This window comes from Octopus bimaculoides, chromosome 6 (genome assembly GCF_046866305.1).
Source record: "Octopus bimaculoides isolate indiv1 chromosome 6, ASM4686630v1, whole genome shotgun sequence".
NCBI classification, from domain to species: domain Eukaryota; kingdom Metazoa; phylum Mollusca; class Cephalopoda; order Octopoda; family Octopodidae; genus Octopus; species Octopus bimaculoides.
Window position 1 is genome coordinate 98,637,491 of NC_142933.1, and position 12,829 is coordinate 98,650,319.

General features: G+C 38.6%; 1 protein-coding gene across 3 annotated transcripts in view; it reads left to right on the forward strand.

Annotated features, from left to right (window-relative positions):
• LOC149135341 (uncharacterized) overlaps positions 1-12,829 on the forward strand; it is a 103,021-nt gene that overhangs the window by 11,856 nt on the left and 78,336 nt on the right. Inside the window, exon 1 of one of the 3 annotated variants that reach the window (XM_089354351.1) lies at positions 1,437-1,551. The exons of the other annotated variants lie outside the window; for them this stretch is intronic. The gene's annotated coding sequence lies outside the window, so the exon portion shown is untranslated. Of the gene's footprint in view, positions 1-1,436; positions 1,552-12,829 lie in introns of those variants that run through there. 3 annotated transcript variants of the gene reach the window in all.

Consider the following 12,829-nt stretch of genomic DNA (forward strand, 5'->3'; position numbering starts at 1 on the left):
TATATATATATATATATATATATATATATATATATATATTAGCTGTCCCCGCAGCGATCTTGAAAAACTGGCTTTTCTCAAATCCAGTAAAGTTACGGCTAATTAGGGAAATTACAATCAGACGCCATTTATAGAACTGTGAAAAGATGTTAAACATTCTAGAGGTTTAGTCTATGATACATAAATAGATACATAAAGAAACGTATGTATATATAAGTACGTATACAAAAAATACATAAGCTAAAACATGGGGTTCACACACAGTGACATGCATGCTTGCACCCATATACATTTGTGTGCAGATACATACATACATACATACATACATACATACATACATACGAACACGCACGACTACTTAGTTTAATGTCAAAATTTCAAAGAAAAAGCTTCGTATCTGTATGTGAAAGCAGCTCTTTCTTTGTGGGAAATTTAAAAGAAAAAAAAAAGCACCGTCATGTAAGTGAATCTCTTAGAAAGAAACTATGGAAGTCCATAGTAATATATATATATATATATATATATATATATATATATATCCATCTGTGCATCTTACTAAATGATCGATTAAAAATCCTTTTTAAGCGTAGCCCCAGCGTGTTCAGAAGTCAATGTCTGAAACGAGTAAAAGAATATTTGTACTCCACACGCATGCATGTGTGTGTGTGTGTGCGTATAATGCATATATGTACGCATATATTTTTACACACACACACACACACACACACATTTATATGGGAATCGCAGTAAAGTGCAACCAGCCGTCAACAGTAAGCACGGCTTGGTGATATGTAGAATGCTTCTGCTAGTTATTTTAGGTGCCTATGTTGTCGCGAGCAGATATTGATAACCTCTCAGATCTTTTAACCTTAACGCAGCTGAACATCCAGGACACGTGACAACTATAAGGGGGGAGAGAGAGAGAGAGAGAGAGAGAGAGAGAGAGAGAGAGAGAGAGAGAGAGAGAGAGGAGGAAGGTTCGTATCAATACCCAGGTCGTACCTGTTACAGTTGAGTAAACTGGTGCGAAATCAAATGGAATGCCTCACTCAAAAACGCATAAACGGCGCTTGATTGTAACCCGAACCTGCTAACCACTAAGCTACGCGCCTTCACCATTTCAAATTAACCCATTACCTACCAGTGATCTCATATAAGATCACTTAAAAATTACAAATTTCGTAATTATCTGTCAATATTTACACATATCTAACCTTTTTGCTATATCTACTAGGTATATTTCTCTGATATTTAAATGAGGTTTGCTAATTTTTCACCCAAATAGCTCGCTTATTTCTATTTAAAATGTTATTTTGAAATGTTATTTTGAAATGTTATTTTGATCATTCCAGCGTGTTTCTATGGCTGTTTTATGCTAGAAATCAAAGTTTCATAAAAAAAATTCCAGTTAATAGAATTATGGGAGGTAATGGGTTAACGGATTGAATAAAGAACTGGACTTATTGGCGAAATATCTAATCGAATGCGTTACAGGTGTTTCATTCTGAAATTACATAGGACATCTATACAGACACCCAGAGACTTTACTTGGTGAGCATTCTCCATCATTTTATGGCAAACTGTCAACAGAACTAAATATTTATTAACACATACCGTTAATTAATTAAGTTAATATATTTATTGTATCATCATATGTGATAATTATCTCTTTAACTGTCTGTCAGTCAGTCCACCTGCATGTCTGTTTGCATGCCTCTGTGTCTGTGTGTGTGTCTGTGTGTGGGTCTGTCTGTATATCAGTTTTTCATGCTCTCGTGCATGCATTCTCTTCCCCTCTCTCTCTTCCTCTCTCTCTCTTCCTCTCTCTCTCTTTATGTATATGTGAATGCGTATGTGTACACACATACACACGCATGCACACGTGCTCACACATACACCTCTACACGCACACATTTGTTTTGGCTGGATGGTTTATTTATATATCCTAGTGTCTATTGCCAATGTGACCAGCGTCTCTCGCTGCCAGCGACAAAAGATTAAGTAGAGTGCCGAAGGATGTCTTCCTTCATTCTCAAACAAAGAAAATATTTCAAAATCAGACATTAAGTGACACGACACAGAATATATCCCTCCAGTTGTTAGAAAAATTCACAATATATTATATACATACATACAAGGTGGCCCAAAAGTAGGTTTACAGTTATTCAACTAGCTCTTCCCGCATTCATATATTAACAGTTTAGATCTTAATTATAAAAAAAAAAAAAAAATGAAACCATTATTCTATGCTAATTTAGGAGGGTAACTTTCTAGGTGCAATCCCATGGTCAGTCATGACCGAAGCGGGGTCTCAGCGTTACGTTCTGGCATTTTCGAACGTAAATACCTGATCATTCTTATTTCATTATTACCCACAAGGGGCTAAACATAGAGGGGACAAACAAGGACAGACAAAGGGATTAAGTCGATTACATCGACCCAGTGTGTAACTGGTACTTAATTTATCGACCCCGAAAGGATGAAAAGCAAAATCGACCTCGGCGGAATTTGAACTCAGAACGTAACGGCAGACGAAATACCACTAAGCATTTCGCCCGGTATGCTAACGTTTCTGCCAGCTCGTCGCGTTGATCATTCTTGCTTTCCGTCGTACCCTTATCAAATTAACCAGTCTGGTGAGGTAGCTTCGACAGAGGAGGCATACAATGCAGTCAAAACACTGCGAATGTCTCGTAGTGAATCTCGTGTGTTATGGACAAACATCATCTAGGAGAAGAGATGTTCTCCGGTGGCGCTAAGCAACAGCGTTCAGTTATTCACGTTTGAATCTGCCAAAACGTATTAAGATTGAATAGATACGTTATTGTTTGGATTCTTGATGTTATTCTCGCATCCCATGAATTATTATTTTATCGATTCAGAAAGAAGGCCAACTAAGAAGCAAAGCCAACTTCAGGAGCATTCCAAACTTAGAACGGAGAAAACGTGTAACTAAATCCATCTCGCTTGAGTTACAAGTAAATAATTCTATCTATTATGAGCACAAGACCTGAAATTATGGTAGTAAGAGAGCAAGTCTGTTACATCTACCCCCTACTGCTCGACTGGCTTTAATTTATCGTTAACCGATAACATGTAACACAAAGTCGGTCTGAGTGGTTTTTGAACCCAAGACGTAAAGCCGGAAAAAATGTCACTAAGCATTTTGTCCGGTGCGCTAACCATTCTGCCAACCTACTGCCTTACTTTATTCTATGAGCACAAGGCCTGAAGTTTTGAGAGATGGCTGTGTGGTAAGTTGCTTGCTTACCGGCCACATGGTTCCGGGTTCAGTCCCACTGCGTAGCACCTTGGGCAAGTGTCTTCTACTATAGCCTCGGGCCGACCAAAGCCTTGTGAGTGGATTTGGTAGACGGAAACTGAAAGAAACCCGTCGTATATATATATATATATATATATATATATATATATATATATATATATATATATGTATGTTTGTGCATATGTTTGCGTGTCTGTGTTTGTCCCTCCAACTTCGCTTGACAACCGATGCTGGTGTGTTTACGTCCCCGTAACTTAGCGGTTCGGCAAAAGATTCCGATAGAATAAGTACGAGGCTTACAAAGAGTAAATCCTGGGGTCGATTTGCTCGACTAAAGGCGGTGCTCCAGTATGGCCGCAGTCAAATGACTGAAACAAGTAAAAAAAGAGAGTAATGTAGTCGACTTCGGCGGCATTTGAACTCAGAACGTAAAGACGGACTAAACGTCGTTAAGCATTTTGTCCGGCGTGTTAACGATTCTGCCACCTCGCCGCTTTAACTGCCTTACTGAATAATGCCAGTATTTTGTTCGACGCTCCTCGACTGATGATGTTAATCACATCGCTCCAAACTAATACGCGCAAACACAAACGCCATCCTTTCAAAGAATGACACTGACCGGAAATTCTGAAAGATTTTCGTCATAATTCCTTCACATCTACAAGAGAAAAGAAAGTTCTTTCCGTCATTTCCATTACTTGCCCTTTTAGACTCAATAGCATCTAAGTACTTAATGACATGTCCACTATTCCACATATTTAGTTTTCAAAACTGACAACCATACTTTTAATATATCGATGTTAACATACATGTTTACACCGATTTAGACAATGTCTGTATGTTTATGCACACACACACACACACACACACACACACACACACACACACACACACACACACACACACACACACGTACATATATATACACACACATATATACACATACACACATATATATATATACACACACATACATATATGTATATACATGCATACACAAACACACACACACAAATATATATATACACACATACACGCACACACATATATATGCACACACACACACACACATGTATATATATAACACATATACACGTACATATATATACACACGTATATGTATATACGTACATACACAAACACATATTGAAGATATATACATACATGTGCACACATACAGAGAGAGAGGAAGAGAGAAATGCGTATATAAGTGCATATATTTTTCAAATATGCATCTACCTGCATGTATGTAGGCATGCACACATAAGCACATACATAAACACCATTGTATTATGTTATTTGTTAATGATATTATATAAACAACATTTCAAATATTAATTTACAAATTTTGTGTGCTTGAACAAATATATAATCAGATATGCATATGAAGATTATTTGCGTGTGTGTGTGTGTGTGTGTGTGTGTGTGTGTGCATGCGCACGCGCGTGTGAAATAGTGTGTTTGTGTGTGTGTATTTATATTTCTATATATACACACACACACAATGAATTCACTTTAAAAGGAAAGTAGGATACTTCGAATTTAGATAATACTGTTCATGTAAACACATAGATACACATGTGCACATGCATATATATATATATATATATATATATATATATATATTCATTTAATTCATTTAATTTAATCTAGTTTCAGCTCATGAGCTGTGGCCATGCTGGTGCCCCGCCATTTGATGTTGCTACATAATTTTACTTTACGAATTTTACTTCAGGAATTGACATTTGGTGCATAAGAGAGTTTTATGCAGCTACCCTCATCTGCACCTCCTGCCACGAAGTTGGTTCATCTGGGACATATATGTATATATCTTATATATATATATATATATATATATATATATATATATATATATTTGTATACTCATTATATATATATATATATATATATATATATATATATATATATATATATATTTGTATACTCATTATATATATATATATATATATATATATATTTGTATACTCATTATATATATATATATATATATATATATATATATATATATATATTTGTATATTCATCATACATATATATATATATATATATATTTGTATATTCATCATACATATATATATATATATATATTTGTATATTCATCATATATATATATATATATATATATATATATTTGTATATTCATCATACATATATATATATATATATATATATTTGTATATTCATCATACATATATATATATATATTTATTTGTATATTCATTATATATATATACATACATATATATATATATTTATATATTCATTATATATATATATACATACATATATATATATTTATATATTCATTATATACATATATATATATATATATATTTGTATATTCATTATATATATATACATACATATATATATATATTTGTATATTCATGATATATATATATATATATATATATATATATATATATATATATATATATCTGTATATCCATGATATATATATATATATATATATATATTTGTATATCCATGATATATATATATATGGGAGATTATACAAAAAATAACAACAGACGAGGACAGGTGGTGTAAATAACAAAAGTATATATTAGTATGACGCTCGGGAATACGGAAAGTCTTTGACGTTTCGAGCTACGCTCTTCAACAGAAAGAATACGGAGACAAGGAGAAAAACACGGAGAAAAAAAATTGAATAGTGTTCAGTCAACGGTCAATCATAATAATGGCCGATCATAACAATGGCTGACTGACCGGAAGTTAGAAATTCTTATTTCAGGAGAGCTAAGAAAGGGGGAGATAACGAACGGTGATCGGGAACGAGGGGCTGTGTGTGGGAGGTAGACTGCTGGTGATCTTGACGTATGTAGTGTGAAAATGGGGGAAGGGAGAAAGGGAGAAAGTAGTTGGTCAGTTGTAGTGTGTGCGTGGTGTGATGCGAGGGTATTGGTGTGGTGTGCGTGGTGTGATGCAAGGGTATTGGTGTGGTGTGATGTGAGGGTGTTGGGAGGTGGGGAAGGCATGGGTGGAGTGTGGGGTAGAGGTAGGGGTATGTGGGTAGGGTGGGGTATGTGGGTAGGGGTGGGTGGTGGGTGTAAGGAATTGGATGGGGTGGAGTGGGAAGGTAGAGTAGGAGTGTGTTGGGGTGTGGTGGGATGAGCTTATGAGGGAGTGTTGACGAGGAGGGAGAAGGGGAAGGTCGATGTAAGAGAGGGGGAAGATGGGTATGGGAGGGGAGAGGAAGAGAGGAGAGAGGGTGGGTATAAGAGAGGGAAGGGGGATTGAGAGAGGGGGAAGGTGGGTATGGGGGGAGAAAGAGGGGAAGGTGGGTATGGGGGGAGAAAGAGAGGAAGAGAAAGAGAGGAAGAGAAAGAGAGTGAGAGAGAGGGAAGAGGGGTATGGGGGGGAAGAAGAAAGGAAGAGAAAGAGAGTGAGAGAGAGGGGAAGAGAGTGAGAGAGTAAGGGTGAGAAAGAGAGTGAGAGAGAGGGGAAGAGAGTGAGAGAGTAAGGGTGAGAGAGTAAGAGAGTAAGAGTGTAGAGAGTAGGAGAGTAAGAGTGTAGAGAGTAAGAGTGAGAGAGGGGGGAGTACGGGTGAGAGAGGGGGGAGTACGGGAGAGGGGGAGGGGGAGTACGAGAGAAGAGAGTGAGAGAGAGTAAGAGAGAGGAGAGAAAGAGGAGTGAAAGAGTAGGAGAGTAAGAGTGTAGAGAGTAAGAGTGAGAGAGGGGGGAGTACGAGAGAAGAGAGTGAGAGAGAGTAAGAGAGAGGAGAGAAAGAGTAGGGGTGAAGAGAAGTGGGAGTGGAGAGAAGTATGAAGAGAGGTGAAGAGACGTACAAAGAAGTAGGAGTCGGAGCAGGAGGTGGGGGAGGGGAGAGATGGGTGGTAGGAGGGGGGGTGGGGGAGAGAGACAGGAGGAGGGGGTTAGATGAAGAGTGGAGGGGAGTTGAGCCCATGTGGCGCAAAGGAGCGAAGATAGAAGATTAATCCCTGTTCACGGCGCAAACGGGAGTCCGGATGGCCCCTGTGCATGGACAGTCCAAACACCGACAGGTGTTGCCGCAAGGAGTGGCCGGCAGAACGGAAGTGGCGTGACACCGGGGTGTCATTGCCGACGTTGATATCTCGGAGGTGTTCCGCGAATCGGTCGGCCAGGCGCCGCCCCGTTTGTCCGATGTACAGGGATTGGCAGAGAGAGCAGGAGAGGCAATATATGATGTTGGTAGACGTGCAGGTGAAGGAGTCGGTGATGCGATAGGGTCGGTGATGGGTGCTGGTGAGGAGGGTGGTGTTGGAGAGGTAAGGGCAAGTGCGGCAGCGTGATATATATATATATATATTTGTATATCCATGATATATATATATATATATATATATATATATATTTATTTATTTATTTATTTGTTTCAGCCAAGTGGCTGCGGTCATGCTGGTGCACCACCGTGATTTTCACGTTCCTTGCATGGCTCTTCTCCCCCACCTGACATGGTCCAATCAATATATATATTGATATATATATATGTATATTAATGATATATATACATGATATATATATATGTATATATATATTTGTATATCCATGATATATATATATATATATTTGTATATCCATGATATATATATGTATATATTTGTATATTCATGATATATATATATATATTTGTATATTCATGATATATATATATACATATATATATATATTTGTATATTCATGATATATATATGTATATATATATTATATAAATATGTATATATATTATATGTATATATATATTATATGTATATATATATTATATATATATATATATGTATATATATTATATATATATAAATGTATATTTTTATTTATTTATTTATGGGTTTCAGCCAAGTGGCTGCGGTCATGCTGGTGCACCACCGTGATTTTCCGTCTTTATGATGTGCTCTCTTCACGTTCCTTGCATGGCTCTTCTCCCCCACCTGATATGGTCCAATCAAGAGTTTTGATGGCACATCTGGTGTATAAGAGAATTTGACATCGCTGCCCTAAACTGTGTCTCATTACGAGCCATTGGTTCGTCTGGTATCGTGGAGAGGAAAGCGTCAAGTTTTGTCTTGAAGACCTCCGCATCCATGTCTTGCATGTCTCTCAAATGTTTTGGCAGGGCATTGAAGAGCTGAGGTCCTCTGAAACCACCCAGGCTGCTGCAGTATCTCGTTCTTATGTGAGATACAGTGGACGACACCTTTGGCACCATGCAGTGGCTACCCGTGCGGGCATTCCTGTAGTACTTGATGCCAAAGTTTGGCACCAGTCCTTCCAGTATTTTTCATATGTATATTATTACATATCTCTCCCGCCTGCGCTCCAGGGAGTGGAGACCTAGTGCCTTCAGTCGCTCCCTGTAGTTCATCTGTTGGACTGTGGCGATCTTTTTTGTATAGTGCCGCTGAATTGCCTCGAGTTCTGCTGTCCGCTTAACACTGTGTGGTGACCACAACTGAGAGCAATAGTCTAGGTGGCTCAGAACAAATGTCTTCCATAGAGTCAACATGACTTTTTGATACCTTGTACGAAATGTCCTCAGTATCCACCCTGCCAGTTGTCTGCACTTTGCTGTCAACTTGACAATGTGCATGTGAAATGATGCATCACTACACATGTTGACGCCCAGATCTCTTACTGTTTGTGGTTCTGGGATTGAAGTACCTCCAGGCCCTGTGTATGCCAGTTGGGAGGTACTTGTGGTCTTGTAGCGCAGTACTTGAAATTTTTTTGCATTGAACTGCATATTATTTTGCTCTGCCCACTCATATATTGCATTTAGGTCATTCTGCAGGCTTACAATATCATCAGGATTCTTTATTGCCTGAGATATCTTTGTGTCATCAGCATAGCTAGTGACAGTGGCTCTCCGAGTGACGGTGGGCATGTCCAGAAGGGCCACTATGAACAGTAGTGGCCCCAGAACAGTTCCTTGTGGAACACCGCTCAATATTTGTGTTTCCCTAGATAGTTCTCCATTGGCTGCAACTGTCTGACTTCTACCATTCAGGAAGTCATGCAGCCACTCTCCTAATTTACCAGCTATGCCAAGGTTTCGCAGCTTGTGACATATCAAGCCATGATCAACTTTGTCAAAGGCTTTTGCAAAGTCGAGATATATCACATCAACATTTGAATGGTCAAGTAGCTGCTTCAGGACCCAGTCATAATGCTGCAAGAGCTGCGTAAGGCAGCTTCTACCTGGACGGAAACCATGCTGGGTCTCATTCAGCAAGTCATTTTCTTCTAGGAACGCAATCAATCTCCTTCTGACAATTCATTCCATGACTTTGCTAATATGTGAAGTCAGAGAGATGGGCCTGTAGTTCCCAGCCTCTGCTCTGCTTCCACCTTTATGGATAGGACATATGGTGCCTTCCTTCAGCTTTTGGGGAAGTTTACCATTTGCAAGGAAACTCTGGAAGAGTATCCGGAGTGGTCCTGATAATTCTTGTTTACACGACTTTAAGAGGACAGCTGGGAAACCATCGGGGCCAGTTGCCGAATTTGAGCTCATTTCATTTATGGCAGCTATCACATCTTCCTCTTCAATGTCGATGTAGGTAATGGATGCAGTCTTTTTCTGCTGAGTGCTATTGTCAAAGAAATCAGCTGGGTTCTTTATCTGCATGTGACTCTGAGGAGAAGTGAAGACACTCTTGAATTGTGTACTGAGCACTTCACTTATCCATGTGGGATCTGCAGTCAGTGAGCCATTAGGCAGGAATAGGGGTCCTATCTTATACTGTACCGTAGCAGTCTCTTTTGCAAATCTATAGAAAGCCTTGGGGTTTGTTTTTATGCTTTCTACTGCTCTCTTCTCCTTCTCTGCTCTCTCTTTTTCATGGGAGAGTTTAATCTTGTTTTCTATTTCTAACAGTGTTAGTTTTAATTTAGCCCTTTTCCTATCCCCCAGTTCTCTATTTAACTGGTTTGAGACCTTTGTTCTGTGTCTCATAAGGATTTTCCTGTCTCTAGGAATTCTATTGGCATGTTTGCTGGTCTTTCTATATGGCACGTATTTGGTGCATATGTCTTGTATAGTTGACATAAAATGACTTAGTTTGAGGTCATTGTCTTGTATAGAAAGGCTGCGAATTGACTTCCAGTCCGCCCTGTGGAAATTCAGGTTGGATATTGCTTGAGTCCTCCTGGTGGGGTGGGTGTCAGTGGGTTGCCTAGGACCATACATAGTTAATTCTATAATGTTATGATCTGAGAGAGGTGTGGGCGTTATTTTCACATTATGGATTAGGCTCACATTGTTTGTGAAGCAGAGATCTAAAATATTGCTTCCTCTGGTTGGTTGGAGTATCACTTGTTCCATGAACAGCATGTGGGATAGTTCTAACAAAGACTTTGCCTGGCTTTGTTCATGCAGTGACATCCCAGAGAGGATGTGACCTTCAGGCCATTTAACATTTAGGAGGTTAAAGTCGCCTAGGAAAAGTATATTGATGTGTTGGTCCAGATTTGTCAAGACCTCTTCTATGCGTCTGAGGCTGTCCTCAAATTTACCCTCCTGCTTTGCGGTATTTGGTGGACGGTATGTTGAGCATACAACTACATCAATCTGTTTTATGTGTACTATTAAAGTATCACAGATAGAGTTTGAGTGTGATAGGAGTAGTAGGGGTGTGACATCTTCTCGGATGTACATTGCAACTCCCCCATGACTTCTATCCCTCCTGTCTGTTCGGAGCACGGCATACTCTGGTATGTTTATCTCCGCATCTGCTATATTAGGTGTTAGATGCGTTTCAGTAAGCACCATGCATATTGCTTGATTGCATGTAACTAGGTAGCAGTAAAATTACTGTAGAAAGAGAGAGAGAGGAAGTGAGAGAAAATATATAATCAGGTGGAATGTTCGTGGATTTTGAACATTGCTGCAAAGGCAGCAACGAAAGAGAAACTAAAGGTAACCCTTTCCTGACTAAATTCTTTTTATAAGGACAAAGACTTGACAGCTTTCTGGGCAGCGTCATCTAGGTTATCAGCCGAAACAATAGGCATAATAGAAATATGTTACAAAAACAAAATACGAAACCGGTATGCTTTTGAATCTCTTTAACAACTCACAATAATGACTTTTATTACTTTTATTCCTACCTCAGTTCATCTATCGTTACTTTTCATAAAAAGCCTTTACTTTTTTTGATTTCCAATGTGCATTTTCGCTCATTTTTCTTCTTACTTTCCCCCTATATATATATACACACACACACACACACACACACACACACACACACACACACACACACACACACTGAAATATACAGTAGTCCAATAAGTTTCCAACAGTCGAAAACAACAGGCACTCGTATATTAGGTAACAGAGTAGATATACCTTTATTTTAAAAAATAATATCATAGTCTCCTTGCAGTCAATTATTGTTACGGAACGGTTTCATGTAAATAAGCTTCCAGGAAAAATTATGGGCTCTTTGCTACTGTAAAGAACCGAGGCCATACTTTTCCATTCAGCTATGTACGATGAGTTAATTTATTTTTGTAGTTTTGGAAAGTTACCAACATGAAACTAATGGGTAGCATTAATTGGTTGTTTTGAGATAATAATAATAATGATAATACTTTCTACTATAGGCACAAGGCCTGAAATTTGGGATGGAGTAGGGGCGAGTAGATTTCATCGACCGCAGTGCGTAACTGGTACTTATTTAATCGACCCCGAAAGGATCAAAGGCTAAGCGACCACTGCGGATTTGAACTCAGAACGTAGCGGCAGACGAAATACTGCTAACGATTCTGCTAGCTCGCCGCCTTAATAATAATAATAATAATAATAATAATAATAATAATAATACTTTCTACTATAGGCACAAGGCCTGAAATTTGGGGGAGGGGGTCTAGTCGATTTCATCGACACCAGTGCGTAACTAGTACTTATTTAATTGACTCCGAAAGGATGAAAGGCTAAGTCGACCACGGTGGAATTTGAACTCAGAACTTTACAACGGACGAAGTACCGCTAAGCATTTTGCCCGGCGTGCTAACAACTCTGCCAGCTCGCCGCCTTGGTTGATTATATCGACTCGAGTTCTCAACTGACACTTATTTTACCGACCTCGAAAGAATGAAAAACAAAGTCAACCCTCTGCAGAATTTGAACTCAGAACGTAGTGCAAAAAGACACGCTACTAAGCACCTTGTCTGTACACGAGTGCACGTGTGTATGTATATGAATATCTATCTGTCCGTCTGTTTGTTCCCACCTGTTTGTCTATCAATCTGTTTATCAGTCTGTGTTCCTTTTTAATTAACTCAACTTCCATCTCATTACTCTTTCCCTGTCCACCCGTCCACTCTATACAACCATCCATCCATACATCCACTCATCCATCCATCCATCCGTCTATGTATGTATGTATGTATGTATGTATGTATGTATGTATGTATGTATGTATGTGTATCTTTCATTTCTTTTTATCATCCTTTTATTTAGCTAGTTAGACAGAGGTGTTAAAATTTGTATCACTTTTTAATTATCACCTCCTCCTTCCCCAT